This window comes from Neocloeon triangulifer, unplaced genomic scaffold (genome assembly GCF_031216515.1).
Source record: "Neocloeon triangulifer isolate White Clay Creek 2 clone unplaced genomic scaffold, ASM3121651v1 ptg000009l, whole genome shotgun sequence".
Lineage (NCBI taxonomy): Eukaryota > Metazoa > Arthropoda > Insecta > Ephemeroptera > Baetidae > Neocloeon > Neocloeon triangulifer.
In genome coordinates this window covers 2,208,779-2,235,661 of record NW_026775551.1, presented here as the reverse complement: position 1 = coordinate 2,235,661, position 26,883 = coordinate 2,208,779, and the positions used below count along the sequence as shown (strand labels likewise).

At 35.8% G+C, this 26,883-nt stretch overlaps 1 protein-coding gene and 1 non-coding gene across 2 annotated transcripts in view; both read right to left on the bottom strand.

The window, feature by feature from the left end:
- Positions 1–26,806, bottom strand: part of LOC132195242 (netrin receptor UNC5B) — a 179,788-nt gene extending 152,982 nt beyond the window's left edge. The window contains exons 1-2 of the mRNA XM_059617106.1: positions 26,632–26,806; positions 26,235–26,364 (exon numbers count right to left, since the gene is read on the bottom strand). The gene's annotated coding sequence lies outside the window, so the exon portion shown is untranslated. The remainder of the gene's footprint in view (positions 1–26,234; positions 26,365–26,631) is intronic.
- Positions 3,758–3,876, bottom strand: LOC132195597 (5S ribosomal RNA). The gene has a single exon (XR_009441652.1). It is a non-coding gene; the product is annotated as a 5S ribosomal RNA (ribosomal RNA).
- Positions 26,807–26,883: the final 77 nt, after the last annotated feature.

Below are 26,883 nucleotides of genomic sequence, written 5' to 3'. Positions count from 1 at the left end.
TTATTATTTTGTTTTCTACTTGGACTTAAAAAAAACTCTTAAATTACCATGTAGATTAATCGCCTTTCCGTGGAATTACTTTCCGAGACACAAGACTCGTTTTACTTTTTTAAATTGCTTTTTGATCAAATAGGCTGTTATATGTGGACTTAATTTATGACAATGCATGATACGTGATAAATTAATTCAAAGTGAAATATCATGTTCCCTCATTAATTAACGCTCACCGTGGACGATAAGTCAATTAGAAATCTAGCTGCAGTAAAAAACGGTCGCACGACGTGGCGGTAATTGAATGTAATTATATCGCCAGCATGCATACAAAGCATGTATACATTATGTGTTGAGTACACCAACGCTCTGCTGAGAAATAATAAGCAGCGCTAAAAGCTTGTTTTCGAATGACAAATGACTTTTACGCGGCGTAATAAAGCGCGCTCTGCTTTCAATAACGAGCAAACGACGCAATTGAATGTCTCGCAAGAAAAGAGCAAAATCATCGTCGTTGTCGCGAAAGTGGCACTTTTACAACAATGCACGCGTGCAGCGTATTGCACAATAACAATGGGCTTTTAATATAGACAGGCAGTGCGTGGCAATAAAAACAAGCAGAGATGTCTGCTCGTTATTTCTCTCTCCGGGTGCAAAAACTACACACGCGTGTATTAAAAGCATAAAAGAGAAATAAGAATTAATGTGTTCTCGATCATAATATCCCCTCTGAATGCAGAATGAAACACACATTTATACATAATTTTTTTATGTATCATAAAAATGCAGGAGACATAGTTGTTTATTTTTATTTCTTGCCATAACTGTAAAATAATTAGAAATATTTTATTTAATTTGATCAAATACTTCCAAATTGATAATATAAAATTTTTCAAAGGGAAAACCTTTTGGGAGAGAGAATTTGATTTCATGAAAAACCGAAAGCTGAAAACAAAATTCCGATATAGCCTTAAAATTTCCTTATCAGCAAAAATTTAAGTAAAAAAGCAGTATTTTTTAAAGAACTATTGTCAATAAAGTCGGTGGAATTAAATAAAACTGAATAAAATAAAATTGAATTGAATAAAACCACAGTTTTGCATAGAACCTAATAAAATGTGAATTGATTTATAAGCAATTTATTCACAATTCACACATTATGCCAAAAATACTCGACTTTCAGTCAAAATGTTTTTCTTTTGTACAAGAGACTTTTTTATTTCAAAATAGGCAAATCATTTCAATCTGATTTTTATTTCCTATAAAAATAAGTTTCATAAAAGTCATCAACATAATAAAAAAAAAAACCAGATAGTTTAAATGAAGGATTGTCAACTTCACTCTAACAATAAATAATGCCACACTGCATTTATAAATACAAATTTCAATTTTTTTTTTTCGCCAAGGTCCACAATGTAAAAGCGTTTTGATGAAAATGTACGCTAAGTGAAAATTTAAATGAGGACAGTAACATGCATTGCGCGTTTGCGAGATTCACAAAGCCACATTGCAGCACAAAGTTAGCTGGCAACTTAATGGAAAGGAAAACAAACGCAAACAAGAGATCGCTCGGCGCGTTGTTAACGCTGCATGGCAGTTGACATGGTTTGCAACTTAAAGCGGGAGTTTTAGCCGTCAGCCGGCGAAATGATTTCATTTCGGGGGTAGCAACCACCATCAGCCAGCCTGCATTTTATCCGCTCGGCGGCCACATAATGTACTGGAACCCGCCGGCTGCTATTTAGCGCCAGGGCTGCTTTTTAATGTGACAGCCGCAGAGCCCGTTCGCCGCCGCCGCCGCGTGTGATGCTGACGAGAGAGAGCGAGCGAGCGAATGAGGAGCCACTGAATAAATTTATAATTCCACCAAAAAGAGCAATTTGTGATGTGGCGGTTGTTTTCGTTCCCGACTCTTTCGCTAATGGCAAATTAATCGAATGTGATCACAAACCGCGACCCATGCGTGTAAAACGCACTCAAAATTATCGCACAGCGCATAAATTTTTAAGTATAAAGATTTCTTTTTTCTACTTTTTTATAAGATTTTCATTTATTTATTTATTCTCCATTCTTTTGCAGTTATTGTTGATAATTCTTCACAAATCAAGTCTAGCAATAAATAAGAAAGAAAATTTCAATACATAAGGAAATGGCAACACCTCTCAAGAGAGGTCCGCGCCGAGATGGGCCTCAGGCTAATTTTTGTTGTTTATTTAGCTTATTTAGTTCACGATAACAAAAGATATATTAAGCAATTATTGCCAATATACAATACCCTGAACAAATTTCCGTGCTGATGCCCAAACAATTGAATGTCAATGTGATGGTAACAAATTGGGCAAATAAACAACAATAATACTAAACAAATGCATCTGGATTTAGTTATTTAATTAAACAATGGTGACCACTATTTATTAAGTGTTTGAATTGAAAATTGAATTTTTCGTAAAAAAAGACATTATCCTGCATTGTTCATCTGTGAACTGCAGCCAAAAAACCTCAAATCAAAGCACTGATCGTGAAATTCTTTCAAGTCATTTTTTAAAGTATTTTGTGAGTCATCAAATAAAATTCTGTGATGCTCGGTTTAATTTTTTTTATAAATTATTAGGAACAACACATTTTTTTCAGCCATTAACAATTTTTCGTGGAAATATTTAAATCAACATTCTGCTCTTATTTCATAAGTATGCACGTCACACAGAGGTATTTTTTTATAATCATGTCAGCAGGACTTAAAAAAATTAATGCGGTGAAAATCGTAATCACTTGGCTAAAATATTTATATAAATACATAAAAAAATCATAAATTATAAAAAACTTTAAAAATTGCGTGTTTTTATAAAAATTAATCCCTCAAATTTGGTAAGTTACAAATTAATTAATTTAAAATGAAATTAGAAATCTAGCGAGAAGCAGAGGTTGTGTTGTGGGCAAATCTGCATCATGAATTTACAGGATAAAAAATATTTCATGGTTCCATTTAGGTCCTTTGTCGCCGTTTAAGTCCTTTTATACACAAAGCTCGGCTTTGCAGAAAGTGAAACCGCGATGATTTTAACACACAAAAAACGCTGCAACCACTCTCCTCATTGTACATCGGCCAGAACGAGATTTGCCGCACGCAACAAAAGACCCGCGGCGCCGCCGGACACCTCAAAAGCAGATCAAAGCAGGTTCCTTTCCGTCGTAATGAAACGTGCGTGCGTAATTTGAAAACGTCCAAAAAGCCGCCGGGATTAAATTTTTATCCGGCAGCCAAAGTGGTGGTGGCCCGCGGTGCATTTTCCGCATACTTTCGCAGTCGCTGGGGTGCATCATTGATCGCGAATCGATCGATCTCTCTCGCAACTGACGCTCCCCCGACGGCGCTGCTTTTACGGCGTGTGTAACGGCTTGTTATTTGCATACACGATGTGTCGTTTGCGGGCCTGACACTTCAGTGACAGAGTTCACTCGACCGTTCAATTATGGTGTATGATGCTGGCGAGCCAAATCTCCGGCATCATCATTTCATATGCGCTGACGATCGTGAGTGACACGCGTCCCCGCTCCACTGATGCTGCAGCACCGAAAAGCACTCGCGAAATGACGAGATCCTCTGACGTGGAAATTTTATTTTGGCAAATCAGTGAAACCACCGGTGCTGATTTATCTTGTATCCAAATTGACATTAAAAAAGAAACTTATTTAGTTTTAACATTAATTTTATTTTGAAAATGATTAAATATCGTTTTCTGTAATTGGCTATCCATGAAAAAAAAGGCGCCTACAGCATGCAGTGTTCCCAGGCGGTCACCCATCCAAGTACTGACTGCACTCAACGTTGCTTAACTTCGGTGATCGGACGAGAACCGGTGTGTTCAACGTGATATGGTCGTAGACATTTGTAAGAGGAACATACTGGAGACTACTTTCGGCATGCCTTGGTATGGCGCATCGGTTAGCTCAACGTTGGTTAACTTGACGAGCAAAATTAAAAATTAAAATTATTACAAATATACAATTTTTATTTTAAAAATAAAGTTTATTTTTTATATTTTATTTTGTTTATTTTATGTTTTAATTTATAATAATTAAATATATTAATATTAAATAATTATAATTTGATAAAGAAGATTAAATATTAGGACATCTTTTTGTTTTCTTTCAGTTTTTTCCACAAGAAAAATTAAAATGGCAATTACAGATAAATTATTTTCGTCATGAAGCATCATTAAAAACACAATCCAGCATGCCATTGTAAATTAATTTTTTTTAACTATTACGAACAATATTACAAATGTACTTCATAAATTTTCAAATTATTTATCAACTAGTTGCAAATAATGATTTATGATGAAGTTGTCCACTTAAAGAGGCAAACAAGCTCTGCTTCCGCTGTAATATGTTTCAAAGTCGAGTGACAGAATTTCAGTTGTTAATTCATCAGAAAAGATAATTTACTGTGCAGAGTATGCAGTGCGATGGGCGCATTGGCACAAAAGGGGTGCACAGCGTGATACCACACCACACCACACTGCTCTGTGACAACTTTTGTGTTTCGTTTTGTCAAACCATCCAGCCAGCAAGTGACGAGAGAGTTGAACAAACCCTTTATCTATTCCACTGCTCGCGCATATTATAAACATAATATTGTGCAGAGGCTCGATATCATTATCTGGAGAGCGAAAAGCTCGCGTCAGACAGAGAGTGATGTTGACTTGAAAGTTATTAAATTAATGCACTTAAGTGTGAAAACATCTTGTGTGTGCAGGGGACGATGCGAAAGCAGCCGACATAATTTAAATTTTGAAAAACAAAACCGTCTGATGTGATATGAAAGGAGAGGGGAGGGGAGTTTGAATTCAATCTAGCAAAAAACTTTAAATTGAAAGCAGATTTTATAAGTATTATGTGTTTTTAATTTCTGTTTTTACTTAAGGTTCATTGATTAAAAATAACATGTTTTTTTCCCTCAAAATTTAATGATACGTTTTATTTTTTTCTATTTTAGGACTTCAATTTCAAAAATTATTATTTCATAACTTTTTTAAATATTAAAATTATTTTGCACGGCATTGCAAAGAATGCCATATCAGCAGAAATCAAAAAATGGATTTTTTTGCCTGAATTTCCCATAATTTTGAATTTTGGAATTTTAATTGAATTAATTTTGCCTTCGATTTTACGTTGCAGTTCGGGCTTGATTGCTCTCGGTGCAAATTGATAGGGCTATCGAACGACGATTCGCCGCAGCTGTTTGGCAATTTTTCACTCGACTAGCGAGCATCCCTGGCGCAAACTGCACTGCATGGGCGAGGGGTGGTTGCAGCCTATATGCGTTCCGATGATTTGAAACTAACTGACTGAGAAGTCAACCCCCGAGGGGTGTGCTTTGCTATTATCGGACCGGCAGACCGACGCGAGGGAAGGAAAAGTATTAATTGAAAAACAATCCAGATAAATCAGATCAGACGCACCATGCGTCTCGCGAGAGAGAGAGAGAGAGAGAGAGAGAGAGAGAGAGAGAGAGAGAGAGAGAGAGAGAGAGAGAGAGAGAGAGAGAGAGAGAGAGAGAGAGAGAGAGAGAGAGAGAGAGAGAGAGAGAGAGAGAGAGAGAGAGAGAGAGAGAGAGAGAGAGAGAGAGAGAGAGACTGGATTGGAAAAAAATGTGGAGCACTCGGCCCGATTACTCACCCTGATTGTTTGTAATTGAGTTCGGATCGATTAAAGCGGAAAGCAGAGGAAAACGCATGAATTTTCCAGCGAGCAAACACACAAGCTCGGTAAATATTTGTGTCTTGAGCTAATTGATTATTTGTAAAGGGTTGTTTGCATCACAGAGTAGGTGAGATCGACATTGCTCAACATCACGGATGGAGCAGATTAATTTTATTATTTTGCAATCAAACCAGTAAAGATTGATTGTTTGATTAAATTTGGTCTTGCTTTTTATGCAAGAAGTTAAAATGATATTTATTATAGGATTAATTTTATTTCATCTTTTAAAATTATTTCAATTTCTAAATAAAGAATAAGTTTTCTTCAGAACCGCTGAAGCAAAAATGTTTGTGTGAAGCTGCTAGCCATGTAAATTAGAGAATATTTTTATTTATATTAATTTTTAATTCATATCATTGAGGTCAGTTTTGTGATTAAGTGCTATAAAAAGAATGCAAAAGGATTAAATATTAAAAAAAATAACTAATAAATCTATAAAACTGTACAATTATAAATAAATAAAACTTTTGTAATAGAACATATATATATATATAATATAATATAAGCAAAATAACTGTCAATTTTAAAGAGAAAATTAATATTATTTTGTAGATCATCTGGACAGTCTAAATAATACTGCCAAGCTCCATTTGGGTGCTTATCGGCTGTAAACCCTACCAAATAACCCAGGATTTGAGAATCTTTTGTAGTTTTTTTTACTCTAATTAGTCCCAAATAATCAGCAGTTTTGCCGACAGAACTCCCTCGCGATATCCATTCTAATTAAATGTTTGCTTTTCCGCAGTCATTTTTGCAATATCAGCGAAAATCCACGAGTACACGCGTGTAATTTTGCTTTTGTTCGCGAAATCCAAACCGCTTTTATTGCCGGTGTATAACGTGCATGTTTGCATAAATATAAAATTAAACCGGCGCGAGCGTTTTATTTGCATTAAAGCTGTTCATGAAAAGCGGCGCCAGATGAAAAATGTGCTTCACCGAGTTTATCTTTCAACGCGTTTTATTGAATTAAAATATTGCACGCGGCGTCGGACGAATTTTAAATAATGGCTTTGTATGCGAGAGTTAAAATGATGGCGCGATGAAACACCCGAGATAGTGTTTAATGATTCGAGATTTATTACGGCGGAAACGATCCATTATTGCTGGCAAAACATCTCTCTCCCGTAAAATGGGTTGTTGTTGCTTGTGTAATACACCGACGCAATTCACTTTTTTGCCAGACGCGGATTATTAATATCCAAGGGGAAAAGTTTCAGCATTGTTAAGAAAAGAGACGGAGACTCTCGGAGTTATAAAAGTTAATGCTCCGGTGAAAGCTCATCAGGGAACAAATTTGTTACTCTCTCGACAAAGAAAAAAGTGCTCCTGTTTTCCTTTCACAAAACGTTTCATCTCGTCAACATTATCAGAATTTCCAGTTTTTGTTTTTGTTTTGTGAGTTTATTTGCTTCGGAACAGCCCAAACGGCAGTTTTTATTAATTTATTTTAAAGGACAGGATTATAAGATTATTATTTAATGCAAAATTTTTGTAACAATTTGAACAATTAAGTTAACAAAAAATCTAAAAATCAAAATCATTACTGTAATTATTAATTTTTTTACAAGGAAATTTAACAGGCGCTTTTAGCTCATGATATTTTACTTTGACTCCATGCAATGAAACATTTGAGCATAAACATGCTAATTAGCGTTGCACGACAAACATGAAGTGAAACTTTGCAATTAAGACTGATAAGAGTAAAATTTGCAGCATTTTGAAAAAAATTCAATGACAGTCGTAACATGATATTGTATTTTTCCGTCCATTCAAAGCAATATTATCGCCAATCGACTGCAGAATGAGAGCTTTTGAGGAGAGCCCTAATCAAACAATGCAATATGAAATATCCCTTTTCAGGGGAGGCTCGCTTGCGTTTTGCTGATGCAGTCGCTGTTTTTGGACTGACGGCGGCGGGGTGAAATTGTATATTGGGTGTCGGTGTTTGCCTAACGAGAGCGACGCGCAGTTTAATATAAACAGCCGCCACCCTCTTTTTGCTCTCATCAAGATGCTGCTGATGCGGCCGCTTTCGTCTTATTTGACACTCCATTTAGGGAAATTCGACACCCTGTGCAGTGCACACACAGTACACTGCAGGCGTGCTTCTGCAAATATTAATTGTTTGACTCAGCCAGCCGATCTGGAAAACGGGAGAGGATGAATTTTGACGCTTCGTTCGAATCAAACGTCAAACTCAATAGATCTTCCACACATTTATAAACAATCAAATTTGTTTATTTAATTTTTCAAGCAAATTTTATTTTAGGCAAAATTAAATCAAAACCAAAGATTAAAATACTCAGAAACCCCAAAATTCATCTAACATCACGTTTAATTAAATTAAAGATCCTCAATTTGATTCAATTCATTCATTTTTAAACCATTAAAAAATGTTGAAAGTTTGTCAATAATTTTTCTATAAAAAAATGAGCTCTTGCGTTTTTTTAATAAATATTTCAGTAGTTTTTGCTTTTTCAATAAGAGAACAACCATTAATTGTTTCTTTGGGTCTTTGCAAAAGTTCTCGTCTTTATCTTGACAATGTAATCCGCAGACACAAGCTGGAGCAGCCACACGCCGTGTTTGCTTCTTTTGCAAAGACGTACTCGAGGCATCTGCGCGCGGTTTTCGCTTTTCCGCAAACATACACTGCAGAACGTGTGGCTGTGAATGTATCTGTATATTAGGTGCTATGGTAGTGCGAGACGAACGTACGGCATTTTTGCCTCGATCTGGTGCAAACTTTGCATCGTTAGAGCGAGTTTTGCGGCCCTCCTCGCTGCGAGAAGAGATAATCTCGCGTTGATTGCAAAGTGGCGCCTGAATGGAGGCGCACCAAGTTTCGCCCCATCATCGCAATCAGCGTGGTTTCGCCACTTGAATGGCAACAGATTGCATCCCTCGGTCTGTCTGCCGACTGTTATCACTGCTGCTGAGAGCGAGTTATTATTTAATGAATGGTCTCGGTGTGTTTTGGTGGAAAGGGCTTGTTTTCGGGCGTATCATCAGCCGGCGTTTGTTTCCCGCACCGGCGCCTCTTTTGTGTGTGTCAATGCCCGGCGCCGGCCGGCAGGCGCCGCCGGTCTCTGCCTTTTTCCCGTCATTTTTGCATTGTTGCCAACAACAATGGCCGGCAATCAATCGCGCTTTCAGCAGTGAAAAATGCGTGAGCTTGCTGACGAGAATTGCATGGTGAAATTTATACGGCCCTGGATTGCACAAAAGGCTTGTTTGGCGGCAGCAAAATGAGAATCCGGTCAAATTTGACTTCGATTTTATGGATCAGGAAAGTGTTTCTGCAACAAAATTATTATGGAATACAAAGAATAAAGCAAAAATAAAGATAAAAAACACCCCTTAATGACAATTACTTATTAAATGCTAAAGAATTCAATAACAAAATCTTTCCAGTTATAAACAATGATTGGCGGTTATACAGCAGTTGCAAATTTTTTTAACTGTTTATGTTAACATCTTTTTTATGTTCATAGCATTTTATAACCTTAAATTATAAATGATTTCAACATACTAAATATATGTTTATTTACATTTTGTTTTGATTTATAATAAAATTACTAAAAAAAATTAAAATTATTTGAAGTATTTATCATCTTATTTTTGTATTACATAATAATATAATTTGCGCCATTTTATATAAACGGCACGGGTCAAAATTTAGCAGAAATTTTAAAATGTAGGAACATCCTTCATGGACGGCTGTGGCTATCGTCATAATTTTAGTAATTTTATTATTTATTAAGTGCACAAAAAAATTTGTAATTTTGTTACTTTAGCTTTCATTACAAAATTTAGATCCTGAAACACGTTTAAAAGTCTATCTCTGATAACCAAATAACGCATTAACGTAAAAATCCTTTTTCTAAGCCTGGAATTGCATACATTCGAATAAAATATGCAAGAGACTTTCTTCTCTGCGTAATATATATGTATTTAATCTCCACCACACATAAGGCACGTCAAGGGACACTAAACATAAAGTTTAATTTAACATTTAAAATTATTGTTTTTGTTTTTTTTTTTTTTTTTTTTTTTTGACTGAAAAAATTAATTTAATATCCGTTATATACTTTATACTCTTCAACTTGTCTCATAATTTATAATTATTGTCGCACCTTTGATTCCTTCCCAGACAGTCCAGTGACGCCACCGGCTTAAGCAAAGTTTGATCAAGTTTTAATCCTTGGAGAATAATTCCAAGATCTAATCAACATTCATTAATTAACTGTGAAGAAACGCTCGGCGACGGCTAATCCGACTCGAGAGTAATAGCAGTTTGTCAAGTGCGTGCAAATTGAACCTGATTAGGCAAATGAAGGCAAGAGATGAAGCCGGCCTGAGGAATCCCACCGGGGGCCGCCTTCGTCGTCGTGTTTTGACATTCAAATCATCCGAATTATTTGTCAACCATCCTTCTCGATGCTAATGAACTTGTTGCTAATGAAACTTGGAACGCACCTCGCTCTCTCTCCAGGGAGATGCCAAGTTTGCAGCGGAAAGACAAGCGAGGCAGTCAACCAACTTTGCCTTCAGTTGGTGCGGTGGCTGCGGCTCCGAAACTTGCGCCCAACTTTCAATTAGTCCTCAAATATTATAACTCGGTGCGCGACGCATTTGGTAAGCGAGTAATTACGGCCGGATTCCAAAGCCGGTGAATCGACTCGAGCATCGTCTTACCTGCCCCTAAAACGTTTAATAAAAGTTGCATTTCACATCATTAAAAGTTTAAAATTTTCATCACCGTAACAAAACCTTTTACATTTACAATTTAATCAGAGAAATATTTATTTATTTTCAAAAACCTTTCCCAAATTTGAATAAAAAGGAAATCTAACTTGGCAGATCATTTTAATAAAAATCCAATTTCGATCAGCTTCCAACAAAAAATAAAAAAAAAACCACCTCCATCGTTTCGGCTCGGCAGCGGAGGATATTTTTTTGTCAAACAGAATTAAATTTCCCTTTTAATCCAGCTCATGAATGCGAGTTATTGCTTTTGAATTCCGCGTGCGTGGAAAGTTTCCGCGTCACCGGCCGCTCAAAGGGATGTCACCACCCGCCCAGTCAGCCGGAGCCACCCTTGCGTCTCTCTTTCTCTGATATTGTGATCACTCCCTCGTGCATGACGTTTATTTTCCAGCGACGAAAATTCTCTCTGCTGCAAAGCGACGGCCAGGAATTTTCTCGTTCCGGCCGCGATACTTCACCGAGGGGAAAATCATTTTCCACTTAGCGCCGTGTATATAGAATAACGGGCCGTTTAAAGGTCCTTTGCAAAGGCTTCTTTTTGCCTCCTGTTCTTTCAGAGAGGAAAATGTCAGAATGGTGAGCTTTTTTCGAGAGGCTCAAAAGTGCGTGATTCAAAAGTAATGAGGCATTAAAGGTTAGACTGATATAAAAGGGGTAATTAAGTAGGTGAAAAATCCTTCTTTACTACCAGATGATAATATAAATTTCAAAATAAGCACATTAATATTATAAATTTCATGATGCAAGAATAACATAAGGTATAGCAAAATGAGAGTTTTTTTAAGTGTTTAATTTTATGCTTGGTAGAGGCAATAATTGAGACGTCTCGTCGTTTTATTTTACTAAACGTCAATTACTTGACATTTAAAGAAATGAAATTAGAGAAAATAATTGAAGAATCATGAAAAAGATAACTTACTTAACATTTTGAATCTTAAAATATATTGAATACAAAATATAACTTTAACTATTATTCTTTTCTTTTTAAAAAAAACACCAATGAGATTAACTTGGTTGCTGCCAATTAATGCCAATTAACCTAATTACTTTTGAAGTTTCCTCCCATAATAACAAAAAGTAAAATCCCTCTATGAGTAACACTGCCTTTTATTTCGTTCTACTTCAAAAGTCAAAACGCACGTGCACATGTCATTCAGTCAGAAGTTCTCAGCACTCGTCACGTCTCTTGCTTATGCCGGCGAAACATCAGCAAAATGAAACGGTCCGTGATATATGCGAGGGGACGAATTTCCCGACATGTATTTTGTATGCGAATCGGTCGAGATGAAAGGCGAGCAAAAAACGCCGAGCAAGAGATGCACCCATTGAGGAGCGCGATGCACAAAGCTCTTTTAATTGCTGTCCTCGGGCCATGAGGAAGACCAAAGGAGTCGGGGGAGAAATATGACAGGCAGGTTTTTATTATTACTCCGCAGAGCCGCTGCTGCCGGTGGTGAGTGGCATACTTAAAAACCACGCAGGCAGGCACTTGAAGCAATGTGTGCCGACCGGGGGAGCGTAATTCCAATTTCTTATTCGAGCCCCCGCTCTGCTGGTGGCGAGAAGAACAAGGGGTTTGTGCTAGAAGAATTTTCGGCTATTTGCAATTTTATTAAATCGCGCGCTGGTGCGACCGCAATTCGATTTATCAATGCCTTTTCTATCAGAGTCAGATGCAGATCCCACCAGGGGAACTGCGTCTTCATCTTTTCATAATAAGGAGGAACGCCAAAGACCCTATTCTTATTCTCAATAAAAAAGCTTGAGGAATTTCATAAATTTTTCAAAATCCACGCACTGACTTTATTATTCAAGAAAATGATCCGAAAAAAATATTTTCTTAATCACAATTTCTATATATAAATTTATAATAATTCTTCTTGTAAAAATTTAATTTAAATTATTTTAATTTCATGAACTACTGTTTTTAAAGAATCCTGAGTTGATAAATGCTTACTGATATTTAATAATTAACGAGAAGGAAATGAACTTTTTTTTATTTTGAGCCTATTTAGGAGCTATTATTTATTTTCCTTCGAGGGTATGCAACCACTCGGACGCAGGTGTGCGTCAAGTTGCAGAATCTAACAAGAAATTCGCTCTTTACTTATTTTCCTTCAGGGAAACTGGCGTTCTCAGGGAACTTCTTTAAAACTCCTCCAATTTGCTGCTAGACTAACCATTCGCTCCGTCCCAGCGGGAGTCGCAGATTTAATTACGCGCTCGTCGATTTTTGTCTTCGTCGCGCTCACCTGGTGCTGATAAAGACGCGCCGGCACCCCTAATTAAGAAAGGCCTCTCGTAGCCTGCAATGAAATCGCAGCCCAAGCAGAGAAAGGCCGCTACGGAAGCAGGCGGCTCTAATTAGGTTTTTCATCAGAAAGTCAGCCAAGTTTATCGCTCCCCGTGGACATTGCGCGGCGTGCATATTAAAATCTCGTTAAATGAAAGTAAAAGAGGAGCGTTTACTCCAGTACGATTCGTTCCTTACATTATAATTTATTATTGGTAATTTTTTTCATATTTATTTTTTTTTTTTTAATTTAAATTAACTGTATTATTGTGTTAACAAATGGTATAAACAATTTATAATATAAAATCGCATTAAAATTAAAAAAGAATTAATAAAAATTTTAATTAATTAAATTTGTTATAAGTATAATATTATTTAGTATTGAGTAATTCCATCGTGGCGACGTCTCATAAGTCAATAAAGAATAATAATAATAATAATCTGTATTTACAATTTAATTTATTTTTTACTTTTATATTGTATTACTACAATGTTTTATGTAAGAATTAATTATGAAGTTTACATGAATTTATGATATTTATTGGTATTCAACAGGAAACAAATTATTATATAAATAAGCTCAAGCATTGAAGTTAAGAACAAATAAATTATAAAAATTAATTTTCGAACCAAGACCAAGACTCTATGATAATATAAACATGCATAAATAGTCGAAAATAAAATTGTAAAAATACAAAAATTGAATCTTACTGTAAAAAAAGTTTTGCATTATTTTGTAAATAAGCCATTAATGTCATTACATAGCTCCATATCATTCAAAATTGAATAAAATCTAAATTATCTCCAACGTTTAACATTTTTTCTTTTCCTAAACGAACTCTTTACACCCAAGGAAAAAAATCAAAACCGTATGTCTCTTCAAATATCATAATTTTTTTTTTTTCTATAGAGTAATAATTATTTTCTCTATGTTTTATTTTAAAAAATTCATAAAGGCGTCAATAAATCTAGTTTAAATTCTTATTGATTTGTTGCACAATATTTTGATCAAATCGAAAAGAGCAAAGAAATATTAGAGTAATAATTCAGTTTTACACTTCATAAAATGATGCCATTAATGCAATATTTGAATAATTATTAAGCGTTCTTTGCTTTCGGCAATTTTAACTTATAAATATTATATAAGAATTTCATAAAAATATAATAATTTTCAAATAAAACAGACAAAATAACTCAATTATAATCGCTGAACTTACATTTATTTCGCGACATTGCAGCTTGTTCAAAGTGGCAAACTCTCTAAACTGCTTTACTTTGTATGGGTTTAATGTGCGAAGTTTGTGCTTTGGGGAAGCTGCATGTTTTATTACCGCTGGCTTGCTTAATTGCGGCATAACGGATCGATTATTAATTGCCCCTTCGCCAAGCTGGCATGTGTGGTGATTTCATTAATATTCTCGACGCAGAGTGCCGCGAATTTAATATCAAGTCCATTATCACGGTCTCGTCAGTAGCAGTAATTACGCGAAAGCACCGAGAAAAAGTGTCGAGCTGCGGCCACCGAAATCCATATTTAATTAGGCCCCGGTGATTAATCACGACGAGAGAGAGAGAGAAGAAGTGTCCCCGGCCACCGTTAATTAAAAAAGATTTTAGCATGCAAATGCGAGTGTACAGGGCAGCGAGGGGAGTGACGGGGGACAATAATTATGCAGAATTCCCTTTGCTCTCATCCTAGTCTTGCACTGCGTATGTCAAACGCAAAACCACCTCATCTGCTTTTGAGTAGTGCCGAGGTCTGCGAAGGGCTGTAAAATCCGCGCCTGGATTGCAAAAACGTATGGCCTGTCAGACGCATTGTGGGTAAAATTTTGAATATTATTATCAAATATTCGCCACGCTTGAACTGCTTTTAAAGTGTGCAGGTGAAAGATGATGCGGGGTGTTTACTTGCGATAAAGAGGGGAACGGTTATAATACAGCAGCTGCAATCAGATAAAAACTCACTTTCAAGTATTTAAAAACTATAAAAAAAAAATCATAATATTAACAAATATTCATAAAAATTATATCAAATAATATCCACCTTATGACTTTTCTTATTTGAATTGATAAAATAATTTAAAAAAATTACAGGAGTTTTTTTAAATATCATAATATAATTTTCCGTATTTTTGGTAGTTTTTTCTATTTATAAAATAAATCTCTGCGTTTAACCGGACTAAATAGTCAATTACATAAAAATAGGATTTGTAAATTAGTTGAAAGTTTTAACTTAATAATTAAATTTTCATTTTTTTTTTAAGCTTCTAGTCCTGCTGTGCAGTCCTCATTTACCCTGAGCAGCTCAGCGTGGAGCCGAGTTGACAGTTTTAAAGTGTCAGAAGTTTGTGCTGCTCATTAGGAAGGACTCAGATGCTCATTTGCGCAGCGAACAACACAGTCAAGAGGACACGCGACGGCAGGTCGTGCCTCGAGTGACGTCACTCCTCATTAGGGGTTGGCGCGAGCGGGGTGCACGATTTGTCACCAACTAACAATTATTATTATTATTTCAGATGCTGCGATAATAACGACGACTGTACCGAGCACGAGGGTGCGAAACTTTTGTATTCATTTCTCGGACAAATTAATTCGCAGCCACAGACTTGTTATTTTTAGCAGTGCATCGCCGTGTTCGACTCGAGGGCGGGTGCATATAAAGAACCCACGGGGGTTGGGGGATGAATAGGGTGTGAGACTGGATTGGATTTTTTTCAATTGACACGCAGACAGAGTGGGTTTTGATGACTTTGCGACTGCTTTGAAAGACAGTGACATGCGGTGGATCTGAATCGGACAAAGAGGGATGCTCTGGATGTGGTTGCATTAAAGTCAGTTCCCCCTAAATTCATTGTAAAATTTGCTTTACAAACATATTTCTGCAAAAAATAATTAAATTTTTTATAAATTTTTTATAAAAAAAATTTATAAAATGCATACATTTATTTAATAAACATAATTATTAAATTGAATATAAAAGTATCCTTGAAATAATTAAAAAATATCTTCATTTTAACGCAATATTTTTTACTATTCCCATTATGAAATTTGTCGTTTCTAACCTAAGCTTGAACAAGCGAGCAGAGTTTCTCTCTCTCCACACCAATTTTGGGATTTGCAACAATCCAATATTGAAGCTCACAATCAGCGGAGGAAATTAATTTCAAGCTGACTTGCATCCATCTCATTTTCATTTCAATCAGAGACTCAAAGTACAGACGAGAGAGTTGCTTTCAGCCGTAATGAGATTCAGTTATCATCTCATCATGCTGCTTCGAACCCACAAGTACATAATCACATCCAGCCGAATGTAATCGGTTTAAATCGATTTGCCAGCAAGTTGAGAGCTCAAATTAAACAAGCGGTTCGTCGGCTTTGTATTGTGAAATTTCCACTCGCGACTCTGCGCGCATTATTGTGTGTACTGAGAGCGCCAGCAGGCCGGCTGCTGCGAGAGCAAGCAAGGGTTGCTTACCGTCGACTAATGTGTGCTGCCCCAACTCAAAAGTTTCAGAATCGGCGGGCGGAAGGTGCATTATGCGCGGCAGATGCGGTTTTTTGAAAAAGAAAAGAGTTAGTGAGAGAGCCAAACACTTCAAAGAGGGATTTCAAAATTACATAATTAATCATGCCATACAAAAGAATTTGATAATGTTGTTTAAATATAATTTAATTAATGAAATTATTTCAAATTAATTTTTTGATAATATTATTGTTTAATATAAATTAAATTTACATAATTATATTATAATAAAATTATTTAATAAATAATTAATTTATTGATTGCATTTAATATAAAAAGAGTTTTTTAATGAATTGTTTTATTTAATAAACATTAAAATATAAACAAAATTATTTTAAATAATTACTATCCCACCTTTCTCTATGTAACTAAAACTTCTCAATGTTACATGCTTGGTCTTCTTGAGTTATTTGATAATTTACTCGATTCATATTTCCTTCAATATCAATCAACATTACATGGACTAAACAATAAACTGGCAAAAATTACTGCAAAAGGCAATAGATTGATTTGCAATAGTTTAAGAAATTTCCTTATTATTTCTTATACCACCTGAAGAAATATTTTCTAGGTGTGCTCATTAGCATGTGTATTAAATACTCATTGAACCTTAATTTTCAATTATATTAAACGAACAATTAATAATTTAGTACGAGCAGAGTGTAATTATTTGGTTTTATAAAATTACTTAATTTGTTATAATTAATAAGAGGGATAATTTTTAAATTGCAAAAATTATAGATGAAGATAATTTAACGACTGCGATTTTGAGCCGTTTGAAGCCTGATTATTTCAAAGTCTTGCAGGCTGGAGCAAATCAATTGAATCAACCGCAAGCTATGCATTAAATTTCCTCTTAACCACAGCATCGTGATAGCTCAAGAATTGTGTTTAAACTGCACCGTGCCGTTGAATTTCATTCACATTCAAAAATCTAGTTTCCCGGTCGCAACGGCAATTAATAACTTTGCTTCGCTCTCTATTGTGTGATTATTCGCGACCCTTATTGCATTAAACAATGCAAGTGAAACATGTTGTGGGTGTTATTGAGTTATTGCCGCCGCGCGCACCCCTTGCCTTTGAGGGAACAATGCAGTCTGCTGTGCTTTATTGTCGGGACCTTTTACGAGAAACGCGCAGCCCCGACGAAATCATGTCGGAATGCAGCCCTCGCGCTCCCCCGCCCTTTCTGCACTCACAGATTTGAATTCCTTTGGATGCAAACTTTTTATTACGGCAAAAAGTCGGGAAATAAATTTTGAAATATATCACGAGCAGCAGCAGCTAAATGGTGGCCGCGCGGAATTTTCGCTCCCCGACTCTGTGTTCTGAGGCGCGCCCTTTGTTCCGCTGGAAACTTTCTTTTTATCTGAATTATAAAATCATCTGAATACGCTCACATCTCTGGCGTTTTATGAGAAAAGGAAGCTCTTTCCCTCTCTCGCTTTTCGACGGCACAAGCGAGAGAGAGAGAAAGCAGGAAAAATTAAAATTCACACTTGTCGAGTTTGTCGCACTCGGCGAGTTGAAAAGAAGCAAACTTGCTTTTTGCCTTCTTCTTTCGACAAGAACTTTAGCACTTCTCTTAGCACTCGGCGGAAAGCCTCGAACACGCGGCTGTGAGGGGAGAGACAAGACAGCTTTTTGCCTAGGGCGAAATGTAAAATGCAAACAAGATTTACTTAATGGTGGTTTTATGCGCTCGCTCTTTCTCAGGCTCGTCTTATTCTTTTCGCGGGAAAATTACGTGGCCCTTTGAGGAGACGTTTCTCAAAGTTTATTTGGTTATTTAAATGGTCGGAAAGTCAAAAGGCAAAAGATTTCTGCAATTTAGCGTTTATTTCACGACTCCGCTTTATTAAATTCAAAACGCTCACGGCGGCTGTAAGTGCAAGACGCGGAAACTTTTGTACGGCATTTTAGTGTTTTGTGCTGCGCAAAGTTCATGCAAAATTTAGAGAGTGCCACGAAACGTTGTGAATATTAATGGAAAACTTATTTGGCAGAGTAATGTTCCTAAATGAGACTAAATTCAAGGTCATCTCTTAACTGAACAGTTCCTAATGAAATTAAAACAAAATTCGTAATTCCAGTTCAAAATCAGACTTTAATAATTGAAATTATGCAGATTCAAACAATTGAAAACCCCTGCTTTTAGGCGATTTAAAAAAAAAACATAATTTTGCATTACTTTATTGAAATATTGCTTAAAACTTCAAATTTTTTTAGAATGATTAAAGATGAAAAAACTGGTGTACATATTATTCTTTGCAAAACAACACCGCTTACAATAAGCAATAAAAATAACTAGTTTTAACTTAAATTTTTGAACTTTTTAAACTTTTTTGACGATGTAAATTATTAATATAATTGTTGATAAACCTGATTTATTTATTTCTCCATTCAAATACATTTAAAATTCAAAATAAAAATTAATTACGATATAGGAAACTAAAAATCCAGTAGTCTATGGAGATTTTCTAGCGTAAATTTTTTATTAAAATATAAATGCCAGTCTGATTGATGGTCATTGCACCTCTGTGGGCTAAAAGCGGTTTGTTGTTTATTCAGCAAAGCCCAACCAACCCTCAACCCTCTCTCGCCGGCCGCGATTGATATCAGAGCAGCAGACAAACATATAGTTTCGAATGTGTGTGTTCTGTATATCAAGCGTGGAAAAACGTGGCGTTTGTGTTTGCCGAGCTCTCCAGCTGGAACAAGCACTTGCAAATCATAATATACTCTCTATTTGCGATTCGCCGGCACTTGAGCGACCGTCACACGACGTAATCTCGGAGCCGATTGCAATTCATCGCATCGTGTGGCACGGAGGTGGATTAAACGAAGCAAAAGGCCTGATGAATATTCCGTCGCGACTAAAACGCGTATAAGCCGCCGAGCACCTGCTACATCAGTGCCGAGTTGGCGCTGACGGAAAGGGATTAGCGATCCATCAGACCTTTTGTTTTATTCAAATCTCGGCTCGGATTCGGCGGTGCGCAATGCCGACATCAGCATTCAGACCTGCAACATTGATGGGGCAAAGAGCACCATCGACCAATTCTTTTCTTCGCGTGCTGCGAATAGCTTTGCTCAGTGCCGGATTATTGAGAGGCCCGTTTGCAGATGATTTGCACACTGCGTTCCCAGGGACGCCCAACATTTTGGCACGGTGGATTTCATTTCATAAATTGAAAACAGTAAAAGGTTGTTGATGGCATTTTAGTTTTAATTATTTATATTATTACTTTAATAATATTTTATTTAAAAGAGACAATTTTTTAACATTTAATTTATATATTGTAATTTTTAAATAATAAAGGTTATTAAATTCATTGTTTTAATTTATAAAAATAACATAAATTAATTTTAATTATAATAAAAAATCCAATATTACATTGTTGGAAAATTTTTATTTATTTGATTGCTGTTAACAAATGACCTTATGTGTTTGATAGATTACAAATCTTATCATTCAGGGAATCTAATTTGAGATAATTTAAAAAAGTTCATTGGAGCTATCTATTATAATATTACAATGCATAAAAATTAAATAAACGAATATCAGAGCAATAATGACTGTAATTTTATTTTTATGAAGTTTTACTTGGTTTTACTAAAACAACGATTTGGAATATTTTTTTAAGTAAGCAGCAATTCCTTGATGAATTTTATAAAACAATGGTATTTTTGTGCCGGTATTTAGATGCAGATAAATATTGTACCATAAATTTTATTCACAATACCACACAAAAAATGAATTCCACTCTATTACGAAGCTTTTGAAAAAATGACTTTTTTATCAATTCAAACCATTACTTTTTAAGCATCAATTCGTTTGACAATGAAGTCTGGGCTTCCCTACTTATTCAATGGAAATCATTATCAAATCACAGTGCGCATTGCGAATAAGAGAAAAGAGGCGGGCGAGGAAATGCGATCTAGCTCGGCGGCAGCACTTTTTGCCCGATTTTCCTTCGCTTTTTTCCCTTTGTGTGCCCCATATCATTTAGCGTGCTGCTGACTAAGCTATAAAATTTTTGCCCGCCTCATCTCGGGCTTATTCAGCGACGGCGGCGCAAATTTTTGATGAGCCATTTAACATTCAGCAATTTTTTCGTCCTGCAGACCCGTCGAATAAATCAATGCGTTATTTACACCGAGTGCATTAAAAGCCGATAAATAGCGCGCTCCGGACGTGGAATTAGGAAAACATTATTTCCAAGAGGGGATGCCAATCGCAGGTGCCTGCACATTTTTTAACTCTCGACGCGGCTCCCTCCGCCTTTTGTTCTGCGGCCAGGAAAAGACGGAATAATGAGTGGCCCAAGTTTTTTTCCCGTCGGCAAAAGGTGCCTTTTTACGGCGCAATGACGAGCGCCAGTTTTTGACAGAGGGAAGTTTGGCCGTTCTTTTTTTGTCTGCTCAAAGTTGGTCTGTTCTTGTGATGACGAAAATTGAAGAAGGATCAATCATCAGCAAAAACGGCCGCTTAGTGTTTTTTTTTCAACCAAACAAAAAAATTATTGATTTAAGGTGTAGAAAATGGTTTACCGGTGCAGAAAATGGTTTACCTATTCATGTCAATATTATTAATTTTAGCAAATTTTTATTAAAAATCATGCTGTGCCTTACGTTAAAGAAAATTGGTTCAAAATATTTCATATCGTTTAAAACCTTTTTGTTTATTACTTTATTAAATAAACCAAATGAAAAGAAAATGGTTTCTATCAGTTTGTTCTGTTCTTTAAAACCATTATTATTGTAATTAATGTGGAATTTAAATATTATAAAATAAAACTACATTAAATTTATAATTTACTTTTTTAATGCAATATGCTTTTCCTTTTGCTTGAGGCGGTGAGAGTGCAAAATCTGAACAAAGCCAATTATTATCCCACCCCACTGCGACGAAAATTTTTCTCAAGCTGACAAGCACTTTCCACTTTGAATTAATTTTGCGCGCTCCCCTCTGTACTTTCTCTGATCCGATGCGAGTCGGAATAATAATTCAACAAACTGTTTCTTTGGTCCCGTTCAATTCTCCCAATCGCGAGTGTGCTGTAAATGCTACTGTTGCACTTCTCTTCTAAGTTAATGTACGTACGACATGTGCATGTTCAATTGAAGCAATGCTAATAGAGAGCGAGCAACTCGTCGACGATGGCATGGAGTGATTACTCGCATTCAAAGGGGAACCCAAGGCTAAGTTTCTTTGCGTCTTCAAGTTTGAATTTCTATAGAATTTGAAAATAAAATACTGAAGTAGAAAGTAAAATTCTTCATTATACTTTGAAATAAATTTATAAATAATAAAATGAATTTAAAAAAGTCAAAATGCAGAAATGTTTATTTAAAATTTACATATTTCCTCTTTGTATTTTTAAATCTCATTGTCATTGAAATGTATACATTTTTAATAATATTTTTATATTCTCTATAAATACAATCCTAGTTTGTTGTACATAATTATTAGAACAATTTGATAAACGTTATTCGTGGAGTGCGATTTGGATCGCGGTCTTCCCTTCCATAACTGGGTGCTCGGATGCTCTTGTACTGCATATTGACACAAAACACACAACTTGCTCTCGTGCAAACGTGTGTATTGCTCTGCACGAAGCCTCCGTGCATGACTGTGAATACCAATAGGTCGAAAGCATGATTCATGCCGGCACTCGAGAATTGCTCAAATTAATATCTCTGCCTCGCTCTCTCGCGCCGACTGTCAATCATCGCCCGTCCCCAAATGGAATAATAATTGGTTTAATTGCGACGCATTGCTCAATTATCCGCGAGTCTTTCTACTCTTAATTGAGCGTTTTGAAGGATCTTTTAATCATCATCATTATTTATTCCGTAGCAGCGCCATAAATAATTACAGCGAACACGCACGAATTGTGCAAGAATAACAAAGTTGGTTGATAATTGAAAGGTCTGTCAGATTTATGGTTAGTTTTATCTTGAAGTATGTATGCAGCATAATCTCGGAAAAAATATAGCCTTTCATTCATTGATTTTGAATAGCTCGATCTGCCTAGATAGGTAATTTATTTTAATTGTTGGTGATTAGAATTTAAATTCGGCTTTTCCTCGATGGGTTTTTGTGAGTTTTATTGTCCATAATTCATGAGCTGTGAAATCATTTAGACAAGAAATGTTACAAAAATCAATAAAATGTTTTTTCTTTTGAATTAACAATTAAATTATTCAAAGTTACATTACAATTGTGTCATTTTTCATGAAAAGATATTTAATCTTTAGATAAATCGTTGTTCTTAGTCAATTTTAAGATTATGAATCCCTGCGTAGTTCTTCTCATTTCAGAGGAAGTGTGTTTTTCCTTACAATTTATCAGCACAAAAGCCAAAATAATGAAATCGGCACCTGGCGTTGCGAGATTATTAAATTTCTGCTGCATTCCCGCTCATTTCCGACCAACAAGCTCGTTTGCATGCGAAATCCGCCACGTACATTTGCATGCAAATAGTCAAAGTGGAGACGCAAGTTGTCGGACGGACGCACCTGTACCACTCCGGGAGGGAAACAGCATGTATGCAACCGGCTGGCAACATGTGCCACGCTCGTTGCATAATCAGCGCTTTCCTCTCGGCGCCTCGCTTCGAGAAAAGCAGTTAAGTGCTTCACTTTGCGAAAAACAAGCAAATTTATTCCATCGGCAGGAAGGAATTGCATTCGGATTAGCGTACAATTAGCAAAGGTGGCAAAGGATCACCGGAGGCGGCGTGAGTGACGAGTGTGTACTTACACCTCGCTAATCGGGTTAAACAAGCGTGCGAGCCTTGGGCGCATTCATAATTCAAGACGCGCTCGTCTTTGTGCCTTTTCTCTCGTAATGCGCCGGGAAAGCATTATTTGCATTAGCCTGCCTGCGCCTCTGAGAGGCTTTTATGCCGCGGCGGCATCCGACTCAGGGCCGAGCGCAAACCACCACAACGCACCCTTTGTTGCCGTCGATACGCGCCTTTGAACTTCAAAATTCTTACTGCAAGAAACAAAAAACTTTACTTAAGGTGTGGGAGTTTTTAACATTGACCATGATGAGTCATTGAAACTGAAAACCAACCTAATTAAGTATTTTGCTTGGCATAAATTATAGGAATAATTTCTGATTAAATATAATAAAAACAAGTCGTTTTTTTGTGACAATTTGATTATTTTGACTCATTAATTAAAATCTAGTTAATTTTTTTTAAATTCCAAACTCATTTTTTAAGTCTGTCCGATTGAAATGGGATGGAAAATTTCCAAACCGTTTCAACTCGTAAGTGATTTTGTTATTTGATAATTTTGTTTCAATGAACTCCGTTTAAAAATATATATGTGACATTTTTTTACCGATTCAGCAAAATACTAGGCGACGCCAAACGTGACTTCGGCCAGCGCTGCGGATTTGTTCTTCAATGTAAAGAAATTCAGCGCCTGTCAGGTGCCAGAAATGGGAATTTTTCTATTATTTGTTATGAGATAGAAACGGAGTTTACAATTAAAATTGTTTGATAGGTTTCCCCGAATTTCAAATCATATTAATAAATAAAAATAATTGTTGTTCAAACCTTAAAAATACATTGATTGCAACAAATTCCAGATCAATAGGAACGCAATTTAATTGGAGCGAAGAATTATTTAACAATTAATTTTTCTTGTGCCGTCAAAATTAACGTTATTGCCTTTTAATATAACATTTGTGTGCTGCAACCAAGTTACATAAATTTCCTCATATTAATTGATTTTAATTATTATCTTTGAACCCTATCAATTTTTATTTTAGCACTTTTAAAATTTAACAAAATATTAGAGATTTTTTTATTATATTATTTATAAATATAATTTTATTTTCTGACTTTTAGTTCATTTTTTTGTATTTTTTTTTTTTAAATTCATTAAACCCTTCTTTCATTATATTTTATTGTGTCATAGTTACAAAATAATTATTAAACGATTTTAAAGCAATCAAAATTTGTTCAGTTGTATTTGTATTGAAGGACTTTATTTATTTTGAAGACTGCAATAATAATCTGTAATGTTGAAATTCATTTTAGCATCTAATTTTGTTTTCTCCCTAAAATCCCCTTTCCGTTGAATAGATTTTTGTTGTTGCTTTACAGCAATTTCGTGCAGGGAACAGGGACCAACCCTACAAATCCGCTGCATCAATCGCTCCATCGATTTCCAGTTTCAATTTTGATTTCTGCTTACGACTCGCAACAAAAATGTCCCAGCGCCATCAGACCTAATGCTCTTTGGCACCAGCGGCAGACAAACGCGACTCGCTTGCCAATGCGGATTTGCGAGGGCAACACTCGACCCGCACATAAAATCTGACGAGCCGATGTCAAAATGCGACAGCCAGAGAGATTCCCCAAACACGCCGGATATGATATCATTTGGTCCATTGTTTCCCTCGCTCGGCGGCGGCAAAAAGCGCTGGGGTGGATGCATTTGTTTGATTGAATTCTTTTATTTTCTTCTTGGGTTGTCCGATTTGTTTTGACCCCGACGAGAGAAAGAGATAATGTCAGACTGAAGGGATGTATCCAGGGCGCGCCGGAAAGTTAGAGAAAGAGAGTGTGGTGGTGTGTCATTGTTGTGCAGCAAAAAGGGGATCTATACAGTCTGCAGACTTTGTTCTTTGAAGACGGCCGAACTTTTTGCACATATCGCTCATATTTCATCGCCTTTCATGCCCGTTGTCTCTCTTTCGAAATAATTCCTTTCTTCCGCTGTTGCACTTCGTCGTTTTGAGCGCCCCGCTGAAAGGAAAGGGGAAAGAATTGACTGCAGGGTTGACAAGTTGGTTGATCGAAGCAAAGACTTAAAATTTAATTTCTTTAAATATGATATCAATTATAAAATTAAAAAAAGTATTTACACATAAAAAAAACTTTGGTACAACCTTATTTATTATTCTTGTATTATTTTTTTTCTCAATTTATAAGACATTATTTATGTTACCACTGATGTATTAAATTTTATTATTTATTTTAGATTCAGTAGGCTTAGCTCTCCCGGTATAAAAGGTATCCCAGCATAAATCCAAAGGGATGAATATTTTTTTATCCCGCCTCCAATTTTTTGTTTCCAATTCATTCGTCATTAACTTTTACATTTAACCCGCGCAATAATTATATCAGCTGGTTTTTAAAAGGTCGAAAACATGCTCGCAAACTTTTTTAAATTTTTGACAAATAAAAAACTTCCTTGGATCAGTATTTTGTGAGGATCATGAATTGAGCTTACAAAAAAACTGACAAATTTAATTTGAAATTTTTGTCATTTTACTTATAAAAATTTAAAACCCTTTCATCGATGCGAAATTAGTTATAAATTTATGCATTGACATTTAATGAGTGTAAAATCATTCAACTCCAAAATGATCTCTACTTAAATTTTTTTAATTAGTGGTCAAATTTAGTTCGCTCCATTTCAAATATATAAATTCTTACAAAATTTAAAAAAAAAATCCACAATAAATTCAGTTAATCGAATTGAATATATCACGAGGGTGTGGAAAAAGAAATTTAGATAGGTGCTGTGTACTTACTCATCTTGTTAAATTTCTCTTCACGAAAGATGAGATTGAAATTTTTTAAGCAACAAGACGAGTATTTCCTTTTGCGTACCTTTGAGATAATATTGCTAATTCAATTTGAAAAAAAGAAATCCGTCAATTTTTCAACTATTAACAATTTAAATTTGGTTTGTTCAAAACAAAAATAAAAATAAAAAATTTGTGAAATATCGAATTCAAGCTGCAATCAAAGTCTGGTTTTTTTTCATTGGAAACCTATGCATGTGTTCGTCCAGCAAGTGCAAAAGAGTGACATAAATTTATATTATATAAAATTAAAAAATTAAACCACTGACCTTATTGAAGGTCTTGAGCAGGGCAACTCCATGATGTCCAGCTTGGCTGATTGATGATGGGGTTTGCTTTCCTGGTTAGGGGGCTGTCTTTGATTTCTGCAGTCTTGAATTGGTCCCTCAGCATTCCTTCCTAGGAATTTAAATGGCATGAAATTATTAAACAGTATTGCCTCGCTATCAAAACAAGTGTTTTATGTCAATAAGAATAGTAAAATACTGTAGAGTAATTAGTTTCCTGTGTATAAAAAAATCTTCGTATGATAAAAGTTACAATTCTGGCCCCGTCACAATTTTGTCCCCTTTGGCATAAGAATAACATTGAATAGAAGAGGGGCCAAATCAAAATTTGCAGGGGCCAGAAGTGCACTTTTACCTTATTAAAATTGTATGTGCATACCTTCTGTAAAATTCTGGTCGATTTTGGGAACGTTTGAAGCCCGAAACCCCGTCTTCAGCCCTGGCCTGAGGACTTCCAATGGTCTTGAAGGACGATATCAGCGCGTAAACACTATTCTTCGAGGAAAAAAGTCTTTTGTTTACAGAGAGAAAGCACGAACGAAACACACATAATGGGCCCGATTTTGACACTGCTCATCTGCTGCTTGGAACTGGACACTGGACAGCTGGAGGCGGGAAACGGGCTGGAAAA